General features: G+C 41.7%; 1 protein-coding gene across 6 annotated transcripts in view; it reads left to right on the plus strand.

Moving 5' to 3' along the window:
- Positions 1–6928: 6928 nt before the first annotated feature.
- Positions 6929–24297, plus strand: part of sipa1l1 (signal-induced proliferation-associated 1 like 1) — a 66692-nt gene continuing 49323 nt past the window's right edge. Inside the window, exons 1-2 of one of the 6 annotated variants that reach the window (XM_046372352.1) lie at positions 6933–7215; positions 13592–13732. The gene's annotated coding sequence lies outside the window, so the exon portion shown is untranslated. Of the gene's footprint in view, positions 7216–7275; positions 7453–13591; positions 13733–24297 lie in introns of those variants that run through there. The other 5 variants (XM_046372354.1, XM_046372353.1, XM_046372355.1 and 2 more) reach the window with 5 other exon arrangements.

A 24297-nucleotide genomic window follows, 5' to 3' on the forward strand; every position in this document is an offset into this window, starting at 1 on the left:
GGAGCTGTAGCTTTATGGTCACAGCGTGCCAGAGAAATCAGAGGAGAAAATAGACTCTAAATCACACGTTCAGATGTGGCAGTGTAGGTGGAAGGTTTTCGCGTGCAGCCATGTAGCTTTGAATCATTTTGTCCTCCATCTTCTCATACCACCTGTGGTTGCACTGAGCTTTTAAAAGCTACCTGTATTCTGGAGAACCACCTCCATCTTATCCTCTTAAGAAACATCTTAAAAACCAAACTGGCTGGGAGGGGGAAGCCTGCTGCAGAAACATCACCGTACAGTGAACAATAGCAACAAACAAAAGACACTCGACTTTCTCATTGTCATCACCGCTCCAGTGTCACTTTACGGTTTGTTCAAAGAGAAAGAAACATGTAATTAAGATGATGGGAAAGCAGACATGAGAAATTTGGATTGATGGTCTAAATGATGTCGCTACTCTTTCATCATTACATGCTCTGATTCTATTTTCATGATTGAAAACATACAGCACGCTTTATAAGATCAGAAAACGGAAGAAAAGCTAGTAAAGTGACCTGAGTCGAGGCTGCTTTGTTGAAAGCTGTTGTGTTTGTATAACTCAAGAGTGTGTTTGTTAGCATGCGGTTAACTATTTTTAATCACCGCCAAGCAAGACGCTTGTCGGAAGCATGGTGAAATGTGTTTTTGTTGGTGAATCACTGCATCAGCAACTTGTCTCACAGATCAAGCTTTAATCCTGCCTCCTTCCTTTCAGTCGCTTTAGAAACAGAATGTGAGTGTACTCACATCTGAATGCAGTATGTAGGGGCGGGGGGTCTTTTTGTTAATTAATCACAGTTCCTTTCTGCTTGTGCTATCATCACAGAAACCTGGAGCTGGGCCCATGCAGCAGGGGGTGAACACGTCCTGAAAGCAGGCGCACATGCAGTATGTATACACAGACATGCATGAGTTTCACAGCATCTGAGGTGGATGGTGCCTTCCCTCCACATCCTGTCAGAGCGTGTCCATATCCTGGCCAACCATCTCGCCCCCAACTCATGTGAACTTGGAAATCAAAAACATAACAACTCCAGAGTCTCCTCAGGACAACCATTGCTATTTCCGGCAAGGAAATGTTTGGTTTGTGCTTGTGTGCATGTGAAACGGGGGAGGTTGCGATTGAGAGGCGTTGGAGGAGGAGAGTGTGTACATATATATTCATAGGTGTGTGTTTGTCTGTACATGCCCTTACGTACGTACTTGAACAGGGTCCAGCTACAAGGCACTTGTTCTTCTGCAGGGTGCTGTGATGTCATCCTCCCACCTCTCCGCTGTGTTTTCACACCAGTGTGAGTCACGCCGCTCCAGATCTCTTCGTGGGGAGGCGTGTATGTGTGCATGCAGAGCCAAATGGGAGGTATTTTGAAGTTGAATTCCGTCTATGCCTCTGCCTTTTCAAACACATCTTAAAAGAGTTCTCTGTAAGTTCCTGTACTCAACAAAGGGAGGCTGGGATCTCAAGGATCATAGTGCAGTGCGGCTTTTGACAGGCAGCTCCGATGTTAATCCTCTGAGAAGCCACCTGTCCCTTTACCACATGCAGAGATGGAGAATATATATACTCTGTATTCATCTCTTGCAGTCTCCAAATAAGTAATGCTTCTCACAGATAAAGTTTGCATGGCACACGCACAGTGATAAAGCAACTTCCCATGGGGCAGACCTGCCCCTGTAGCCGAGGGGAAACCTGAACATGCGAAGAACCATGGAGAAACATTTCACAACCTTTTGCTTCTACAACGTTGCTTCAGCTGCACAGACAAATGTTTAGCTACATGCGTACACGCTGCCAGACGGAAAGTGAGGGTGAAACTGAATGAGGATGAAGATATTAGAAGAGTGGGTATCCTGACTCTCTTTTTTTATTTAAGTTCTAACTTTTACTCGACAGATTCAACATGCTACTGGCATAGGGTTGAAACTACACCCTTAAAATATACACCCTGCAAATAATTAATGATTAACTCTTCCTTCATCTTGTCTTTGCTTTGTTTGTTTTAGCAACTGGCATTCGGCTCGGGGGGAAAGGACTTCAAGGTGTGTTCCGATAGAGCTGATTGCATAGGGCTTGTCATGAGTGGTTTATTTGCACAGCTCCAAGGCTTCAAACTGAAAACGTCTGACCCCAGGCTGCAGACTGCAGCACACGCACTCGCAAGACTCAAACATCCTTAGTTTTCCTGATAGTTTCCCTCCTCCAGCCAATCCACCATTCTCTAAAATAACATTTCCATCAAAGTTTCAAAGCAACATCAACATGATCAACTTTAATAAATCAAGGAAAGTTTTCACTTATCCTATAAAATATCTCAAAAGGGGGCGAGGATGAATCCTAATGATTTTTATGATCTCCTAACTTTTCATTTGTGGCCAAGCAGGTTGACATTTTAGTGGACTGTCAACAAGTATTGGATTGATTGCCATGAAATTTGGATGAGATATTTATGTTCCCCTGAGGATAAATAGTAGGCTGATACTTACTACAACATATCTCAGGTGTGCTTGAATGTGCAAGTGTTAGCATGCCAATATGAACATGGTAAAAAAAAATAAAAATACAAGCAATTACCAGATTGGTAGCATCTTAAAGTTAGCATTTAGCTCAAAGCACAGCAGCACCTAAGTTCAGCCTGATGGAGCTGGTACCATCACCTCACTTTTTTCAGTGTTATTTTTATTTCTTTTTCAAGAGCAATCGGTGCATTTAATGCTCATATTCTTTAGATATACACTATATAGACAAAAGTATCCAGACACACTTCTTAATGGGGCTGTTTTTCAGGGGTTGGAATCAGCCCCACTACTTCCAGTGAGGGTTAATCTTAATGCTTCAGCATACCAAGACATTTAGGACAATGTTATGCTTCCAACTTCGTGGCAACAGTTTGTTGAAGGCCCTTTTCTATTCCAGCATGACTGTGCCCCAGTGCACAAAGCAAAGCTCCATAAAGACATGGTTGGATGAGTTTGGTGTGGAAGAACTTGACTGGCCCACACAGAGTCCTGACCTCAACCCCATCCAACACCTTTGGGATGAACTGGAACGGAGATTGTGAGCCAGACCTTTTGGTCCAACATCAGTGTCTGACCTCACAAATGCTCTGCGGCATAAATGGGCAAACATATATCCCAATACGTTTGTCTATATAGTGTACATGGAACACGAAGGGTCTGCTTTGCTCAAAATGTCCCCCAGTCTTTGACATAATGTAAAAAAAAGCAGCAACAATGTGGGCCATCTTTAATCACGTGCAAGGAGTGACTGAACTGAACACGGCGAGCTGCTGTTCTCCTCCTGTCAGTCTTAAACTGTCTGCCAATCACTCAGCCAAGCAAATAAATGAGTTTACCCTCACAATAACAATGTACCACAAAACACTAATTGCACACACACACACTCCAATCAAGACACAGTGGTCTCCACTTATGAAAAACAAGCGCATCAAATTCTGTCTATTTTCAGAGCGCACTGTCTGCATAATGCCCCTTAGTAAAGGAGACAAAAGAGCCAGTGTATGTGAAAACTACTTGTCGCCTTTCTTCATGTCAATCTCTATTAGTGTAGGAACGTTGTTTGAGTGGAACTTTGTGAATGGGGCCCATTCTTTTCATTCCTCTGCTTCCAGGGGCAACAGAGCCAGGAATTCCACCACTCGCCCTCTCTGGGTTACTGTGGTCATGTATCCCATAGGTGGTCGCCCCGTGTCTGACTTGACATCTTAATATATCTCAGACAAAACAGAACAGCCGGCCGCTGCAGCATCACCATCAGATACTGTAACATCATGTTTGAGCCTTCACAAGGTTGGGGGGGCGATGACTTCAAAAAGCAGCCCTCCTCCTTAAGATGTCTTCTTCCCTCACAGATTAGTCCATCCTACCACCAAAAGAGAACCTGTGAGACAGAAGTGGAGTCTGAAATGCCAAAAGTGCAAAGACAGGCTCCCTACCTCATGCAGTTAAAGGGACATAAAATAATCCGGTAACCTCCATTGCTAGCATGTACAGTCTGCAACATCATCTTTTGTTTGGATTACTTCAGTACAAACTAAATCTAAGCCAGAATCATAATGTGTCCATATTACAGAAGTGATATGTATAGCCAAGCAGGAATTAGTAGAAAAAACACTTTACGTTTGAATGTACTGTCTGTTGCCCCACAATGCATTGCACAGAGGAGTGACTAACAATCTATACAAACTGATGAAAGCTAAGGGAAGATTTTAGAAAACTAAAGAGACAAATAAATAACAAATAAATAAGGATGGAGAATAATTTTCTTTATGTTTAATTAGCTGTGGCAATATAAAGTCTATCAGGATACACTAATGAGTAAAAAGTGATGCGTACATCAAGCAAAATAAGGACGAGAGAGCTGCAATGCATCAGTCAATTTCTGCTTGCAGGCAGGTCATGATGCAGTTGAAAAAGCAGAGGGAACAAGCTGAGCATCAGATCAGTATAAAGCAGCAGCAGATTGACAAAAACGCTGACAGGTTGTTCCGAGAAGAAACCAAACAGAGGGCTCAGAAAACCAGAGAGTACAACATTCAAGCAAAAAAAATTCAATATGTCCAACTCAGAAACAAGCCCACCTTCAGCAGCTGAAAAGGGAAGAACATGAAGCTGAAGCCAGGAATGCAGAACAGAATGCTATGGAGGAGAAACAACTCCAGCGGCAAGTGCAGCATGAACTTCAGAAGGTTTCAGAGAAGCTACGGAAGAAACGTGAAGAACTCCAGAAAGTGCAGCTCAGCAATAAAAACACCACCCGCCTCCCAACCATTCCCTAAGAAGGCAAAGATAGATTAACTGGTCAGACCTGCCTCTCCTCTTCACCTGATGACTCTGAGGTTCAGGTGCCCTCTGCAATGCCATCATATACTCGCCTCCCACCAATTTCCAATGCTGTCAAAGACCCATTAACTGCAGAGGTCAGACCTGCCTCTCCTCTTCACCTGATGACTCTGAGGTTCAGGTGCCATCTACAATACCATCATATACTTGCCTTCCACTGATTTCCAAAGCGGTCAAAGACCCACTAACTGCACAGGTTCCAGTCAGGAGGGTCCTGTGAAGTTCTTGGACAGACTTGGACAGACCAACGAAAATAAAGAGAGAAAATACAAATATAAATTTCTAATAATTTTATTATTATTTATTATTAATTCTATTATTTCAATAATAATCAATAATAAGTCTAAAAAAATATTGAAAAATATGAATATTTTCAGCCCTTTTTAGATCCTCTGGAAGGCTGACAGCAGCATCACCAGATGTTTTTGTTCTGCACTGAGGCACAGTTTAAAGAGAGGGCCTGGTTCATAAAAGCATTTCTCAGATATTGTCTAGTGCAAGGCTGTTTAGTGTCTTCTAAATTAATTAGAATAAAAAAATTAAATCAAGAAAATTAACAGGTAACCAGTGTAGAGCACTGACATATATTAAGAAGGACAACTTGTCTCCACTTCCTCCCAGTGTGTGAAAGTCAAGCCAAATTGTCCAAGTTATCTTGTGTTGAAAACGTCATTCTTCATGTTTGGAAAGGTTCTGTTACATGGTTCTTATAAATAAAACCGATTAATGACATTTCTCAGGCAGTATAAACCCCCTAATTCCACCACTAGGTGAATTAATTGTTCTTAAATTGTCACTATTTTCTGCCACCCAAGTAACTGATGCCTCATCTTTTTTGTTGGCATAACAAACAGCAAAGTTTCACTGCCATTTATTGTTGCTGAAGTGTCTTTTCCCTGCTTTAATCCATGCAGAATTTCATTCTGTGGCTAACTCAATTAGACCACTTCAGCTAATCCTGGGGGAGCAGTTTTTCACCAGAGAACAATACAAACCGCCCACACAAATATCCGCCCCATGACAGAATGGGGTGGGTAGTGTTAGGACCCATAGAGCTGCAGGAATAGAGAGGTTTTAATGATGGTAATCTCTTTTCCTTTGTCTTTATTAGATTGTTATGTAATGCTGGATGACATTTTAGAATAATGGACGCGTAGATAGAAAGTGGAAATAAAAGGAAGGCAGAGGTAAATGTGCAGAGAATGAGGAAATGAAGATCAGAATATGAACTACTGTCACTGGAACCAGAAGGAATAATTACTCAGAAGAAAAGACAGACAGAGGACAGAGCAATACAGAGAACAAGAACGTAACTATTCACAGGTGATTATGTAGGAGAGAGCGATGAATTCCTGTGACTCCCATACAATTCACCCACTCCTTATGTTGGTACCTGCTGAGCTGTTTTAATTAGAGCAGTGTTCTTTCTCTTATCTAATTAAAATTTTATGCTGAAATAATTAATGTATGAGGAAAGCAAGCAGGTGGAATTTGTAAAGCTGGACTTCCAGCAGTCGCCGTGATACTCTTTTGTAGATATATCTCTGCTACTGTCTATTACTAACTGATTCTATGCTGATTTCAGAAAGATTTAAATTGTGTGCTATCTTTATTTGTCTTTCAAAATCTCTAGCAAAAAGGAAGGCGTTATATTATATATATCTGTATGCCATGGTGCAAAAGCTCCTTCTTGGGAAACATAAGCAACAGCAACAGCAATTGGCAAAAAAAAAAAAATATATATATATATTTATACAGGTTTCAACAAAGGATCCACACTGGCTTCTGATGGTTGTTGCAGTTGCAGTTGCAGTAGTCTTCATCAACACCTAGACCTGCAACACAAACACCAGTTGCGTGAGGAGAAAAGCCATTGCTGAAAAGCAAATCCGACTCTGTTTCCCGAGCAACGCTTTCCCTCTCTCCCATCCTATCACCAGCAATCTGCCCTGTTCCCTTTTTTCATTCCTCTTTCTGTAGCATCGCGAGAGTGCGCAGTCTACTAAGCTGCGAGCACTAACGCTTGGATTCATATCGCGAGAGCCGAGCCGAGAAGAGTTGAGAGGGAGGCGGTGACCTCATCGTCGGCGCGAGGCGGAGCGAACCGCTGCAACTTTGGATGAAGTTCTGATTTGAACAAACCGAGAGGCGGTCGGCAGAGTGCACGGACAACAGCAGCTTCAAAGGTGAAGAGCCCCACAGGTTTCCTGCTACCAAATATTCCCATCTGGTTCGTTTTATCTCTGACGGCCGTGACGGTGTTTTTATGCGGGTGACTGACCAACCAGAGCCTTGTTTTTTCCCTCGAAGAAAAGGTGGAAATTAATAAAGGTGAGTGCGCTCTCTCTCCCCCTCTCCCCCTCTCCCCCTCTCTCTCCCCCCGTTGGTCTGTCCACTGTCACACAAGCGATATCAACACCGTTAGTTTTTGGTTAACAGCAGTCGAGTTCTTAACGGCTTATTCGACATGCGTACATTTCAGTATTAGCATAAACGTTCGTGTGAGACAGGATTTCGGGTTACCCTTCGGAGAGGAAACTACACTTAAAAAGTTGAGCTAGCAGCCGGGTAAGATTCGTATCATTGCCGTGCTGTGCATGATGGCTCATACATCGTCTTGTTTTCTAGCTAATATCTGATTTAGTTAGCCGTGTTTTAACGAGCTCTCTCACCAGTCACGTCGTTAGCCAAACATTTCGATTTAGGCAGCTTCTGTAGCCGCCATTCATTTAACATCAACACGAAACAGTTTGAAATTTAGACAGCGATTCGCCGTGGCTCTTAAAATAAACAGGAAACCAAGGAAAATGAGCATCAGATAAAGGTAACTGTTGTTTGGTTAAGTCCCTGCGTGACCGCTGTATAATTGGGATGGCTGGCTGCAGTCGCTCTTGTGGGTTTCCTGTCATACTCAGCCTCCCTGTCCACGACCACACGACCACAGCGAGGTGGTTTGTCCATATCGAGAGAAATCTTGTCACACTTATAGCGAAGCAGCTCTTTCCTCAGGGGCTCCTCTGTGCACAGTCATGACTACTGTTGCAGTGCAGTTTGTTGGCATGCGTTGCTGTGGTCTTGTGTGGGTTGGTTTGCACATCTGCAGCGCTTCACCACAGATTCCAAGGTGTGGATTGACAGAGAGATCCTTAGAGGCCGTGTGTTGGTATTTGCAGGGAAAGTTTATGTGTTGCTTCTCTTGAATGTCCAGTTTTCTAGGCTATGCCGATGTTATTGGGTATGCATAATCGGGTACTGATGTAAGCGATGCACACGTAGATATGTGCAGGAAATCAAATATAGTTAAAGCATAATTTCTACCCAGTGCCCTGTCAAAATCAGTCTCTTTAATCAAAATGGCCGTCTGCGTAGCCTAGTCAGATTTGAGTAGTGATGTAACAGTGCTACATTTAAGTGATGAAGGTAACTTAAAGGCTTCATCAAACGATTTAACCTCAGCATGACCAAACTCTATTACCTGAGTCAAGCTCTTTACGTTTAGCCGAGACTCTTCAGGTTAAGTCCTAACACTCAAGTTTGCCCTTGTGCAAGTTTGTTAGTCCATGCTTGTGCCTGAGCTCTCCTCTGTCCTCCTCCCTGAGAGGGATTTTTATTGTAAGTGGACCCCCTGTGGCTGCTCTGTCTTCTGTTGTTGCTGCCATCTCAACCTGTGGAGTCTGTCCTCAGGCCACTGGCTTCAGCCCTCCAGGGGGCTTACACACACACACACACAGAAACACACTGCTTCCTCCTTTGACAAGTTCTTAAAGGATGCATCAAAATGATCTTCTCTTTATTCTTTGGCAGGGATGGGTCAAATTTTCAAACAAAATACAGCAAGATTTATTCTTTCCGAGACGGCATTTCAGGTGCTGTGTCTGCTTTACGCTCTGTCAAACCCCTCCAGAACTCTCATGTGTTAACGGCCCGTGAATGCCAAGGCTGAGCAGGTCTGGAGGCTGTGTTGCATTTACAATATTAAGCAGGCTATTGAAATTGAGTGTGTAGGTGGAGGCACACATGTTCTGAAACACATCTAGGAGAGGTGGGTGAAAAGAAAAATGTAAGGGTTGCTTATGGGTAACTAAAAGATTATCAAAGTGCTTTGGAGATGTAGAGCAAGCTGAAGCATCTCTCCAGGTGTTCCTGGATTAAGCGGCTGGAGTTGGCTAAGAGCTTGTTCTCGAAAAGGCATCAATCCTCTCCATTTTAAGGACTGTATGGGCTCTTTTTGGGAGTTTCAAATGGCGATTTTTCCAGGGCCTTAGCAAGCAAAATCTGTACGTCTAAATTTATATCTGATGAACTGTAATCAGGATGTGGTCCCCTTTTCATGTGTAGCCTAGGCATGTCTTGAATGTGCAAGGTTTTTGGCAGCTCTCACGGAAAAGAATCTGGCAAATGCAAAGACGACATTTTAATCTCCTAACTGACCATCTTACACTTTCACTGTAAGATGGGCTCTTACCTGTTTACGACCTCCCACATGCGCCCCCACTATGTCCCCTCCCTTACCCTTTTACTTTCTTGCATCTCTGCCTCGTCCTCCCCTTCTGTCTCACTTCTGTCACTAGTTCTCTACTCTCCACCTCCCACGATTCCCTCCTCCCTTCTCCCATCACTGATGGTGCCTTTTCCTCTTGTCTTGCTTCCTTCCTGTTGTGTAAAGCATGCCAGGACTCTGACATTCTCATCATTTCTGTCCACATCCCTCACCTTATCTCTCTTTCTCGTTTTCTCTAATTCCCCCTCCCTCTCGCTAATCTTCACTTCTCCTTTTCTCTGTGCTTCCGTCTCCCTCCCCTTCTTCTCCATCTCTCTGCATGCTGGAGATTGGAATGCGAGTTCCCTCTGTTTAAGGTCTTCGGGTGGGCTCTCTCTTGAGAAATACCAGAGCAAGAAATACTCTTTAACAGTGAATAGATCACACTGCAGAGCAGAATGGTTTAATGAAACTGCTGGGCCCCAGTAAATCAGAGAGATTTTAAAGGTGACCTTTTGCTCAAATGTTGTGCAGATTTTACCGTAGCCTAAACATAATACCTACCTATTTCAAGAGTGTTGCGTTAAATGCATCACTGCCAGCAGTAGTTGAAAGAGCAGGCATCACTCCAGGGTGGCTCTAGGATGATACAGTACACTGTAGGTAATCAGCACGGCCCATTTTAAGCTCAACTCACGCTATACAGGCAAGATGTGATGTATGTGTCAGGTCTGACAATAGATAAAATACGCAAAACTTTGAAAAAAGACAGTTGGAGTAGTGGTGTTGTGGATGAGCTCAGCTGCAGGCAGACATCAGGAAAAGATAATGGAAAGTCATGTTCTTCTAACACTGATGCATTAATTTAGCTCAGACGGCATTTGCAGTTTTTATATTTACATTTTGCTGTCTTTCTGAATACTTGTATTTGTTCTGTTCAAATTTGAAATACACCTGTCCCATTCTCACTTGACTTGGACTATAAATGTGAAAACAAAATCTGCATATGGGACCTGAGACCACTATCATACAAAGATAATTCACATCACTATGAAGTGGATATTTGGCTGTGGATATCCATTTTATGTTTTAGTTGATAATCAGGCCAGATACATTTGTAACCACTCTGTAAATTCAGCAGATATTTGGGCATGTCTGACTATGTTTTTTTTTTGAGAAAAAAAAAATCTAATTTTAATCTTTTGTCCCTGAAGACTTCAGTGCAGCGTTGTTAAAAAAGCCTAGGTCTGTGCGCTCTGACACATTTGAAGTGCAAGCCAGTGTATTGTTTTCACTTAACAAACAGCCCTCGCGGTGTTTTCTCTGATATTCGAAATTGAACATCTCTTTTGATCCATGGTCTTTTGCGCAGGATAAATCAGAAACGCTGCTGAGGCTTTCACTCGGCTATTTCAAGACCTTTCATAGCAGCAAGAGCAGGAAGGAGAGGGCATGAGAAGGTGCAGTTAATTTTAGCCATTCCACCTGAGGTGAGGGGACTTAAAAACTAATTTTCCTGGTATCAGATACTTCTTTCATTCTCCTTTTTCACTTCTCTGGTGAAATATCTTCTTAATGAGGGCCATAAGAGTGAATTATAGCACATGAATGTAGCATGGGTCATGAAAAAAATGCTCCGACTTCAGTGACAGATGAGCAGAAGTTTATACAAACATCATGAAACAATGACTGGGCAGGCTAATCCATGCAGAATTAAATAGGAGGAACATACTGTACAGATGGGGAAGCCTGAGAGCGAGAGAGAGAGAACAGTGCTTCAGTGCTGTAACCATTAGCTAGGAATCTTAATTCTTACAACAGCACAAGGCAGTGTGGGCAGTTTTCATACAAAGTTAATGATTCTGTGATTTAGTTGTCATCTGTCATAAATAGACTGTAGAATTGGGACAACAACCAAAATATGCCAGTTGTCTGGTTTGAAAAGTTGAGTGCAGGTGCAACATGTGTTCGTTAATCTGCATCAAAAATAGGCTTGCCTGTGAAATCGGTGACTTTGTCAAGATGTCCTCGACTCTCTGACGACATTGCAAGAACGCAACCATGCATGAAAACCGTAAATCTTACCCTAAAACGTGTATGGGAGCATTTCCAAAATTCCCACCAACTGCCTTGCCATCTGTTTCCAAACAGACAGAGCTCTCAAATTTCTGTCTTGCTGGATGACTAAAAGGATGTCGCTGCTGTTGGCTGCTTGTGCTGGTATTAGGGATAGAAGTGCTTTTCTGACCCTGCTGGATTTGTTAATTGCTGCCGTCTCTCCTGTGGCATTTTGTGTATATTGGTGTGTGTGAAGCTGCAGCCCGAAATTTTTTGCAAGCAATTTGTCAGGAAATTACATAGCTGCACTCAAGATGTGATTTGATTGTTGTCAGTCTGGAAACAGATCAAATTTCTCATGCAACTTGAAATTATTAGCCTAAGCAGAATTCATATCTAGTAACTCGAGATTATTTTCCATCCTAGAATTAATTATAATATATGACATGCTAGTTGCAAATTATTAAGGCAGGTTTAGCATCATTCTCATTGTTTGAGAGCACCTGATCCATTTGTGTTTGGTTTAGATTTTTTTCCTTTGTTATAGTGATACACTATATAAACTAAGAGCATCTCTCCTTTGTTATTTGAGTAGTTAGATGTGGTAAAATATAGATGGTTTAAAGGACAATATCAAGTAAAACCTAAAAATCTAATTTGTTGAAAGAAACGTGCATCCCAGCTTCATATGCTGTTCTTCCAGACGCGTGTGCACAGGAGCAATAACAGTGTAAGGTGGATATGATCCATCAGAACTGCTTGTCAGATGGCTGAATGGTTTCAGAGTCCCGACCCACTCACGTGTTTGAACTCCGATGTTTGAACTGGGTATCCAAAAATGTCTGTAACTTTTTGAAAGTGACAAGCAGACATCCTGTACCCCTTCATGTGGCGATTGGACAGAAGACATCGTTGGACAACATGTTTTATGGACAAGTTCTTTTTTAGCGTAAACTTGCCTTTTGTAAACAGTTGTAACATTGTGTCAGTTTGAAACTAGACAAGCAGCAGTTTTATCCAAACAGACATGAGACACTTTCTGTATCTGTGCCAGTCTTTGGTATGTTGCACATGGACTACATTAAGAAAGTACAGTATTCATATGTTACGAAACTTTCTTTGAGTCACACATTGCGCAAAACTGAAGTAGGTGGAAAAAAATTATGAAATTCATGTCTCAGATTGTTTTGCAGTTATTTCCAGTGCATTACAGGATTGAGGTTTATGAAGTAATATCAAACCTTAATCTTTTGTTCACAACTTTATTTGGTATTCCATGAATTACAACTGAACTTGGACCTGTGACTGTTTTTTATGATTGGAGGATGTGGAACTGAATTAATTTAAGCTGAAACCAACTAGACCTTTTGTTCTTTGCATTATATTTTTTTTATACGTCTAGCTAGGTGTCCTGACCTGTTCCATCTCAGTAGTGTAATCAGACGAAGAAACAATTGAAAAAGAAACGTTTTGGAGAAGCAGGTTCATCCAGCAGACTTAGAATTTTATCTTCAGCATAATAAGCTGTGTACTTGTACCACAGTGTTGAAAGGCTAATCGGCAAGCCTGCTGGTGACGTACTTACACAGAATATCCTGGGAAGGTGATGTTCACTACTAATTATCTGCTGTTATTTTGTCCAGAAAAATCCAGTTGCCAAAAACTTGGCTAACTTTTATCACCCGTATCCCCCTGCAACATTCAACCCATCCTCTTGGGACTGTGTTGGCGTCCATGCATTCTGATGTCATGAGAGTCCACTCAGTTTGATGCCTGCGTTGCTTGTGGTCCGTTGTATTACATAAGGCACACAGTTCTGTTTGGGAAAAGAACATTCCTGTCTTCCACATAAACTGTAGTCTCCACGTTAGCCAGAGAGTCTGCGCTACTGTCTTTATATCGATGAAAACGGGAGAGTGCACCAAAGATAAGATCATCCTCTTGAATTACTGATTGATGTATATATTCACACAGGATTAGTATGACCAGGCAACCTCAGAGCCTCCTGAATAACAAAGGAAAATTCATTTTTTATGTTTCAGTCAATTATTTAGGTTCTGAAAATCAGTTTGTCGTTTGTTAAAAAGGCTAACGGCCAAATGTGCGATTTCTTTAACAGACTCTTGTTTTTTTTTTATGTCGCTGTGGGGAAACCTCCTCTGACGACAGTCCGGGAAGTAAGGGAAACAGAGGCACCGGATTAAAGGAAGTCATATCCTGGTCATTGTTCATCACTGCTGGATGGAGTCGCCTCTCTGATCTAAAGGAAACTGTTACTACTTGAAGTTGGGAAACTGTCATCTGTTTGCAGTGAGTTTTCTTTTCTGATCAAATGCAATCTGTTCTACATGCAGCGTATAAAACTCTAAGCAAGCTTTGAAGCAGCTGCCTGTTTATGTGAAGAAGAAAAGGAAGAAGGAATTAGATGAAGAAGATTAGGGATATTGTGTTCATCTGTGTCATACCACACATATCAGATTCACCATGGCATGAAGAGATGGTTCAGAGAGAAAAATCTCACTCAAGTCAACAGGCTTTTGAGTTGCTTCCCATCCTTGAAATTGATTCATTAAGTGTGCTGCAATTGACAGTCTCTGTGATTTCACTGTCAGTTTCAGTTCTCTTCCTTGGCTGTAATGCCCCAGTGAGCCTCAGAAGTAAAGAAAAAAACCCAAACAGATAATCTTGTGGCCATGTTGATGTTTCTGGTAATGCGGCTGCTTGTGAGGGGTTATGTTAAGATACTGGAACACATGTCGGGCAGATGTGTAGTCTGGTATTCATGATATCTTAAATGTTAGTTATGAAAAGGGAATCTGTCAAAAGCTCATAATCAGTAGACAGTTTTTAAAGAAAGACTATGGTTTCTTTGGTCCTATGCTTGATTTCTTTACAAACCAGTGCTCTTCCTCACTGGTTAAGAGCCATTGTATGCCCCTTTTTTATAATATTAATTAAAACAGAAAATGTTAGCTGACAGCTATGTTTACTATAGTAGATTAATGTCACCCTGTGACGGATTGGTGATATGACAAGGGCATAGTGTTAAAGCTCCTAAAAACTCTCAAAGCTAAAGTATTTCTTTGTAACAATGAATGTTTAAGTAAATAAGAAGAAAGAGAACATTGTAAAATTATTATGAAGATGTAATACCCAAAGATCAATGATGCTGAGCTGCAGGACTCTGTGCATGTAGTAAGAACACATTTGATTGACAGTGCTGGCAGCATAAATCTATGTGTTTTCTATCCCAGTATGAATGGGGCTTTTAACTTACCCCGGCATGCGCTGAATATTTCGCAAATACATAGTGAAAAGAATAAGCAGCAAATGGATAGATGGATTTTTTTCTGCTTGATTCTTGGGTAGGTCATGGTTTCATGTCTTTGTGTATAATGTTTTTGAAGCACTATCTAGTTCAGTATAATGCAGTATAAAACCGATTACACACTGGTATAAAAGTCTTATTGTACAAAACAGCATGGATCTACACTAGATTAAAGACTCCTGTAAGAAAAGCTGCATTTGGAAAACAGTCAAGGAAAAAATGAAGCTATATGTGGATGCATTGTATTGTCATTAATGTCATTTCTCTAAGAGCAGTCCAATAAGGCTCCTGCACTTGTTCACTGTGCCAAAGAGAAAAGAGCTCTGGTGGATCCTCCTAATGAAGGACATCTTGCTTGTATTTGTTGGGTTCCAAGGAGGTCCTAGACTGTGCCAGGGAAGGTAAACACAATAAATCCCCTTTCATGTACTGAAAGCAACGGCAGCTTTTGGCTGAACCCTCAACAGTCTTCCTGCTTTGCAGATCCACATACTGACACAATGCCAGAGATAATGCTGATAGTAATGAATACAATACAGATTTAGCTGTAGCAGTTATGTGCAGGCTGGACTATAATTTTCATTTTATTTTTTTTATTCATGTGCTTATTTTTTTAAAAAATATTAATGTTCAGTCCGTGAAATGTCTGACAATACAAAAAATTCCCATCTGAGTTTACTGCAATGTTGGTTTGAAACTCAAAGGCAATCTACTGATTCTATGAAAAGATTTAAAAGAGCATAATTTTAATTTTGAACTAGGTAATGTTTAACATCTTGGTTGACAAATTACTTAAACGATTAAGATATTATTGAAAGGACTGGTAAACTTTCTGTAAATCAGCAAATTTATTGGCGTGGTCTGTCCCTCAGACAGACAAACTAGGCTGGAAGTTTGGTCTGGCTCAGGTGGATCTGTAGACAGTTTTCCTTTTAAACTAGAAAAATAAGGCCACGATGCCCAAGCTTAGAACATCTGGCTTGCAGGTGGTGGAAGCAGAAACCAAAACAGGAAAGTGGCCCGTCATGATCTGCTGTGCTCACCGCAACCTTTCTGCTCACTGTGCTCATCCAAGAAGGGGAATGTTTTGGCATGTAAGGTGATGGCACTGGAAGCCAGAGTGGAGTTTCCATTCTGGGATTTAATAGATGTCAGGTTCATGGTTTTAAAGGCCAAATGTTTGTTAAAAGCATATCAGTCTTATGCTGAGTTCATCCCGTCACGCTTTTGGCTGAGCCATGGGCGTACGCAGTGGCATGCGGAGGAATGTGTGAGAATGCCGTGTGTACACAATAGGGATGACCTCATTGTTTTCATCTTCATCTAAGCTCAACATGCTGAAGAACAATGAAATCTGCATGCCACACTACCCAAACCCCCCTCCCTCCTTACGGTGCATATATGCGTGTATTTACCCTCTAGTTTACAGAGGTTCTTAAAATATTTATTCAGGACTGAACTGGTTAATGATTATTTGGACATGCAGCATTGGAAATGTTGGGCTACACACATGCTGGTGCATGTTGTAGCAGAGAAACCAGTTCCAGTGTTCCTGGTGTGAGTTCGTGAATGCAGCCCTGACCTCACTGACCCTCTTGAGGTTAGAGGGTGAACTTTTTTCAGAAAATCTTATTTGTGATTTAATTTCCAATCACAAAGACTGAGTAAAGATGGCCTGCATTTTAGTGTGTTGTGATATTTTATTGCTTTGACTAGATACAATTTTTAGCACTAGTTGATTGGAGAAATCATTAACTACCAACAAACAATTCAACAAAAACATTTTCTGGTTTTAGCTGGTTCCTCAAGTGCGAGCTTAAGCTGGTTTTTGTTTTTGTTTTGTTTTTTATGGTGGTAAACTGGATGTCCAACCGAGCAATTCGAAGGCGTCATATTGGATTTCTGATGGGAAGTTTTTCTGGTTTTTCACATTTCAAAAGTCAAGTGATTCATCAAGGAAAAATAAAAAGCTGATTTACTTATTGATGATAAAAATAATTGTTAGTTGCAGACCTTTAAAGTGTTTCCCAGTGTTTGCAAACCAGCTTTTTTTAATATATATCAAATTACCACCTACCAGTAAGCTGCTGCCATCCCTCTATCATACCGAAAAACTCTTGACTCTGGGAGCAAGTGATGGTAACCTTTTCTGTCAGAAAACCTCCCTTACAGAATCCTCTTTCCTCTTCTCACACCTGCTTCCTCTGCATCCCTCCCTATCACCATAAACTCAGACTGCTGCTGCCTTTTTACCCAGTCACTCAAATTGAGCAGGCCGCTCTATGGGCGTTGAAGTACTTTAAATGGTCATTGGAGGCGATTTACCACAGCACTTTGATCCATTCCAGTGGCGTTCTGACAACTTCTAGCTAATGCCTCCGCTGGGATTTTCCAGCTGCGAGAAGGGAAGCTCAATCAGGGGTTTATGGATGTGAGATGCATGAGCTTAAGCAAGCTGATGTTTTTCATTAGGAAGCAACTGGCGCATGGGAGGCGACTTGATTGCCTTAGTGGTGCTTTCTAATGACAGCAGACCAGTTTAGAAGGAAAGCTTCTTCAGTGAGGACCCACAGGGTTGATTTTAATGAAGTGACTGCCTGAAGCCCTTTAACATCTCATAAAGCAGTTGGGGAAAGGTTGAAATTAAGGGACTCACTTCAGCCTGACACCCTTATTTTCTGTATTTTTCTATCACTGACATACTGATTTGAAAGAAGTGGCCCTTTTGCCTCAGTCTTACTTTGTGGGGACTGAGTTATTGAACAGACTTTCACAAAATAACCATTGCACTGGGCTAGAGTAACTGTGCTGTTAGGCCGATACCACTAGGTCCATATTCATCAGGTTTGTGCCTGTAAGTGGGATCATGTCAATGACTGTGGAAAGCCAGGTGTAGAGATATAATGGGATGACAGATGACTTGAATGGCATGATTGTAGTTGGGGCATCACAGTCTGTACCCGAAATGAGAAGAGTATCTAGAGGGTTGTTGCTCAAAGCACCACTGGCTCTGAACGTTTCCTGATATGAGATTCAATAATCTAATGTTGCCAGGCAACGGGTGCACTTTTGGCAAGTACTGCTTAGTAACAAAAATTGTTTCTAAGGAGTAAAGGCAGAATCACTTGTGATATGAATGATGGATACTACCCTGGAAACTAATTTAAGGAATTTATGCCGTGACTGAAGGGAGTATCTGCACTACACAGACTACTTTGTGTCTGATTCAGTTGAATGAAAGGCAAAAAACAGGAAAACATGAAGACAATAAGCTGCATGCTAAATATTGTATTGTAATTTATCAGCTTAACATTAAAATATTGCTTATGTTTTTTTTTTAGTTTTCCAAAGCTGAATCTTGACAAATATCCCCACAGGTTGTGTCAGCACTGGAGCACTCTGGTCCCACAATGCACCTCTGCCTGCAAATGGCCAATGGTGCACTAGTGGGAGGTGTAGTAGGAGGAAAGGGGTGGTGTGAACAGGGCCCGCGGGGATGGGGCTGCGTTACATAATAACAGGCGAACCCAGCTGTGCTGTGTTGTTTAGTTCATGGGTGATGTGGTGCCAGCCAAGCCGACTAATGTGTCCACCTGCGCTCATCAAGAGAGTAGGTTCAGGATTAGAGTGCAGGTCAATGAGCAGATTGACACTGAACAGCCTCATTTCATGTAGTCGGCGTGGATCAGATGCAAATTGAAATGGACAAATCATGAAACGGCAGCATCAACAGCTCTCTTCCGGCTGTGCGTTGCCATGGCAGCACAGTTGTGGTGTTGTCAGAAACCTTGGCGTGTAATGATAATGCGGCGTTCCAACAATGGTAATTAGGAGCCATTTTTCTTTTTTTTTTTAAACTAAAGTGTGCTCCTGTAGAGCTCTCTTATCCCTGCAACCACTTGTCAGTGGAGCAGTGCACCAAAGAGAAATATCCTTTCATCGTATGCTGTAAAAACAGACAGCTTACACTCGTTAGTACCAATACACACTACCCCCCCTCTTATGTTGGCAATGTGTTAAGTAGTGATTGTGGACAGGAACTTCTGTGAAGACTGTTAGTGTTAATTTCCCCAGCCGGCTGGTGCGTTTCTTTTGGCAGGCTCTTTAAGTAGCATAACGCCTAAATGAAGACTGAATAATTCACTACAGGTGTCTTCAAGGATGGGCCCTATCATTCTGAAAGCTCTATTTTAAAAGGCCCGCATCAGAGTCACTATCATTAAAATCTCATCTTGTTGCCCTCCCAGACCTCTGTAATTAAAGGAAGAGGCGTCTGTGTTTTATCTTCAAGTCTTTGTCTCTGATACGACATTATAGCAAGACACAGGGACAAACCAGTGTTTTCTTGCATGCACCATTTAATAGAAGTTTGTTTCGAACAAATACAGGCTGAAGCCCACACAGAACCATCAAACTCCTCTATAGACAATAGCCATTAAGGGACTCTAACCGCTGACAGCAGCAAATATCAGCAGAACTGCTTGGCTGTATAGCAATTTGTGTAGTGTTTTATTCAAAGAAAATAAATTTAAAACATATGAAGTTCAGTTCTAGATGATTGGTGGACATGTTCATCCTTTAACCTTTGGTTCATGCATCTATTTCTGGAGTGCTGGTGAAACATTGCAAATTGTCTGTGGGTTTTTTTTTTTTTTTTTTACATTTCTGTTATGACTATGGTAATTTATCATGCTGACATCTGAGGTTAAGCACATTGTACACCATTTCACTAGTTCAAGTCTGCACCACATTTAAGAGAAAAAAAATGGGACCACACAGACAGGCCTCAGACTCAGGCCCTGAAATGATTGATGGATAGATGAAACCATGTAACAGCAGCCAGCCTGACCTAACTCCCTGCAGGAACTTGTCCTCTATTGGCTTTCCTCTGGTCAGCTTCACCATACTTTAACCATTATTGGCCCCTCTGAATGGTTCTGATGGGAGCTTAGTGAAGCTTGGCAGGCACCGTTTGGGATTCCAGTGCAGTCTGTGTGCACCTAAAGTCTTCGTCACACCTCTGTTTCAACCCTGAAATGAAAGTGATACATAGAGCAGGTGGGGCACTTGAAGGAATCTGCTGAGAAAGTGAGATGGCCACAAAAATAACATAAAGATACATGGATATCAGGTGAGAACTAGAAAGCAAGAAGACTGTTTAGAGATGAGGCAGAGACGATGAGGGAAAACGTTCAGTTTAGACAGGTATAAGTGGTGAAGAAATAGTATAAGGGAATGAAAAGACATTTTATCTGCAAAAGGAAAAGAGGCAGTCGGGTAAAGAGAAATACAAGCGGAGCAGTGGAGGGTTTAGAGTGATGAGTGCGATGGAGAGGGAGGGAAAGGTGCACCTCAAGAAGATCCAGCCCCCGCACTTAATTGTTTTGTTTTGCCAGGAAAAGCCCCAGATGCCTGTAGTCAAGCAACGGCTTGACCCATTCTTTGGTTGTGAGCTGCAGGGCTGAGGGCACTGCACAGAAAGCTTAGCAGCAGGCCCTTTATTCAAAGGCCTTTTCTCTGTTCTGCCCTTTGGGGGGTGCAAAGTCTCACATCTGTCAAAGTGTCTGAGGACATGCTGTCTGCAGCCCTGTCCTCCTCCCCTCCCATCCCTTATAACGGCGATTACCCAGGAACCCCTGCACACTGTTTCTCACGGCCATTAAACATGCACTTGTCAATCTGTCTCCTTGTTTTGTGACCGATGGCCTCACAGTCATTTGACTCTCAGGCTAATCAATACAAGTGCAGATTTTCTCCCTCAGTGGTCTCCAACCATGTGCCTTTGTGAAACGTATCCGTGCATGGTTTACTCCCAAGATTTGGGATCACTGTTGTGCAGTCTCATGGCACATGCTTTATGTAGTAAGGGTGTCCCAGCTCAGTGATTGTTATTGACCAATACTATACCCGTATCTATCACTCACAATTTAAGAAGTCGGTGCATATGTGCCAAAACCAGTACTAAACATGGTTATGAAGAGTCTCTTGGATGAGAGGTGAAACGTCTTCAAAGACAAATAACTAAGTCCAGTTGCATTCGATTGAATTTCCTTGAGATAACTATGACCTGGATGAATGAGAATATTCACAGGGTTATGAAGAGTCGTTATAAGATTTACTTGAATGACTAGCAGCACTTAAAATGCAGAACTACACCGCCTTGTTTGTCAAAACACAGGAATTTGTTTATACCTTTGTTTACAGCTGACTGACCGCTCTCTCCTGTTGAGATGATCGGGGGTTAACTTAAGCCGTCCACCCACAGAACTTGTCAGACATTGTTTATGGCTTTGCCTGTTAACGATGCTACCTGGGACTTCATCTGATGCTTCCAGATTGTTTAGTGTCAGCAAAACAAAGAGTGAAAAACAAGACTCTGCGCTAATTGCTGCAAGTACTGGGATTCATCTTCAGATGTGAGGATTTATACCATTAGCATACGCTTTCCTCTTGCTCCCTTTTTTTATTTCCCTCGATGTTCGAGCTGCATTTTTTTCCCCGGTCTAGGAGCTGTTCTTCCTTGCCAAGTGTGCGTGTGTGTGTGTGTGTGTGTGTGTGGTTGGTAAACTGGCACACATCTCTGACTAGCGTTGACTCAAATTTCCTGACTCTGTCCTCTGAAATAACACGCTTCCAGACAAATGAAATTAATAATACTTCATTTGATTCATTGGGAACTGGATCATATTGTTAAGAAACACAGAATTAGATATGTTTGCAAAGATCAGAGCTCAGGCTGTCAATTACAAACAGCTTCATCTGCTATTATATATATAAACAGAGCATGTGGTTTCATTGTACAAAATACAACATCTGCAGACTAACAGATTGTTATCAGATATGGGTGGGATTACATGTAAATGTAGGCACACTTATGCATAGCTGCAAACTCGTTGGTTTTTGGCAAAATTTACCTTTTGACTGAAATAAATGCCACCATCTTGTTTCATGCAGATCCACTTTTCATTCGAGTGTCCACACTATGCCTGACACGTTGCACTGAAGGCAGGAGCCTGCTTAATCTCCATGTTTGTGATGAAACTGTTTCCATTTGTGAAAATGTGGGAAAGATCTCAAAGTGTTGTCGATCTGTCATGGTTTGGAAAGGATCCTAGAATTCAGCTGAACCAAGCTTTCAAGTCCATACAGACTCAGCTAAGCTAATTCTGAATAGTTGCCAGCAATTTTGATAATCCATAGAATTGTTTCAGTCATTTTTAAAGCAAAAAAATTTCAAACATTTCCTGGTTCAAACTTCCTAAATGTGAGGATTTGCTGCTTTTCTTTGTCTTAAATGATAGTAAATGAAGAGTCTTTGGATCTCTTGGAAAGTTGTTTGGACAAATTATTCTCTAGAAAATTGTAATGAGACCTTTTCATATCTAGACCTTTTATAGGCTAATCTATCACTACAACTATCGATTAATTGTGAAAATAAGCAGCATATTAATTGATAATGAAAATAATTGGTAGTTGCAGCCCTAGTAGGTGGTAAAAAGAAATCAAGTCACCTTGGAAACACCTCTTCAAGTGTCAAGAGAAATGTAGTGAGTCTACAGACGAGGTAAGCGTCTTCATGGTGACTTGGCCGTGCCATGACTACTCCTGCCATTTCTGTTGTTTATAGTGTGAAAGCTAGTTAAAAAAAAAAAAAAAGATCAGAAGAAGAAACTTGAGGAAAAAAAAAGAAACATGTTTTGTTGTCAGGCTGTGGTGGGCTGGAGGTTATTAGGTTTGAGACTGGGGATGGTGGTAGCAGCGATTTTGGGTTCTCAGTAGACAGACACACACACTTGAGACAGCTGTGGAGGCTTGTACTTTGCTATATTGTGGTGAGACTGAAGTGCTGTACAGTTAAGTCAGAGTTTTATGGTGCTGTTTTGACCACAAGAATTAAATATTAATGCTGTTCCAAGTTTGTATCAGGAGGGGAGGTGCAGGTGGTGATACTCACAGTTTCCTGGCCACCTGAATCTTTGATATTTTTGTTTTTCCTGTGCTCACTGAAGTGCAGTCACACAGCAGTCTGGATTGAGGGGGGGAAAGTGGAGAGAATGGAATGATTTTAACAGTTGAACTTGTGAACTCAAAGAGGGAGAAAAGTGCACTGTCCCAACTTAATATTTTCTTTTCTCTTTCGCTTTATCTTTTTATGTTTCTATCTGTAGCACTCTTTGGCCTTCAACTCTCCTGGATAACACTTTATATTCCTCTCTCCACCTCAGCCCCCCCCAGTCTCTTGTGTGTAGACTTCAGCACTGGTGTGATTTACAGTCGTAGAAGAGTATCAGCTACTTCGGTAATGCTTTTCTTCCTCGCCACATTTTCTCAATTCCTCCCTGTGCACAGATGATTCCCAGGCTTCCTCAGACTCACACAAGCTTTCTACCTTTTTGCTTCTTCTCCACTTTTTTTCTTTTCATTCCTCTATCCTTTCCCTGTTCTTAATTCTTCTCATCTTTGGCTTTGGCCTTGGCTTTTTTGACATGGCTGCAGTAATATTTGGCTAAAGAAAACAACCATGTCTCTGCCAAGTCATGTTTCTGAATTAAATGTTTTCTGTGTTATGCTCTTGTGATTATCAGAAATTCTCTCAATATATTTGTTTAGTCTATAAATTGTCAAAAGAATTGTGAAAAATGCTCATCACTCTGAGCCAAGTGACCTCTTCAGTTCAGTTCTATTGTCCAAAATCAAAAGATAAATGACCTTACATTAACATGGTCGAAAAGCAGCAAAAGTTAGATATTTTTTCTTGGAAAAATGACTGGAATGATTAACCAGTTATCAGTATAGTTGGCAGTTAATTTTCTTTCCATCGACTAATCGATTAATCCACTGACTGCTGCAGCTAAAAACAAATTTGCATAGGCAATGTTGCATAGACGAGCCCCAGACCAGTTATAAGCACACGCTTCTGATGGCTCTTGCCCTGATTTTAGTAAGTCAGAGGCTTTTGTGGCTTTTGGGTGAACTCTTCCTGGCAAGTCAGAAGCTTCACGAATAGCTTGGCTTGTCAAAACTCACTGGCCGTCGGTGGAAGGGAACACAAACGCCAGGTTTCGCTGAATAGCAGCAGCAGCTAAAAGCAGGCCTAATCCAGGCTCCACTCTGAAGAAGGTTTAACCGACAAATAGATTTGATACAGCAGCTCCGCCAGCCTGTATCCCTGTTTTCCAAGGGGCTGAAGAGTGTGGGAGAGGAATACTGAAGCTTATGTCCCCATGACTGAAGAATGTGAAAAGCAGGCAGTTGAGGCTATGGATAGAGAGCTATGGCCGAAACAACGAAGACAGGTTTAGAATGGGCAGAAAGTGAGGATAGGTGGCAAAGGAACAAAGCTGCTTACGCTGGCTTGCGGTGGCTTTGAAATGGCTTTGAAATGGAATCCACTGAGAATTTGATGCACTTTGAGTTTCTGCAAGTTCTCTGAGCTTCCCCATACACCTTCATGGGGCTTTATGCAATACGCTTCTTCACTCCCTGTGTGTATCAAGTTGCACCCCACACTTTATTGACTCACTCCTGTAATGTGGGTTATTCTCTT

Source organism: Scatophagus argus, chromosome 19 (genome assembly GCF_020382885.2).
Source record: "Scatophagus argus isolate fScaArg1 chromosome 19, fScaArg1.pri, whole genome shotgun sequence".
NCBI classification, from domain to species: Eukaryota; Metazoa; Chordata; class Actinopteri; family Scatophagidae; genus Scatophagus; species Scatophagus argus.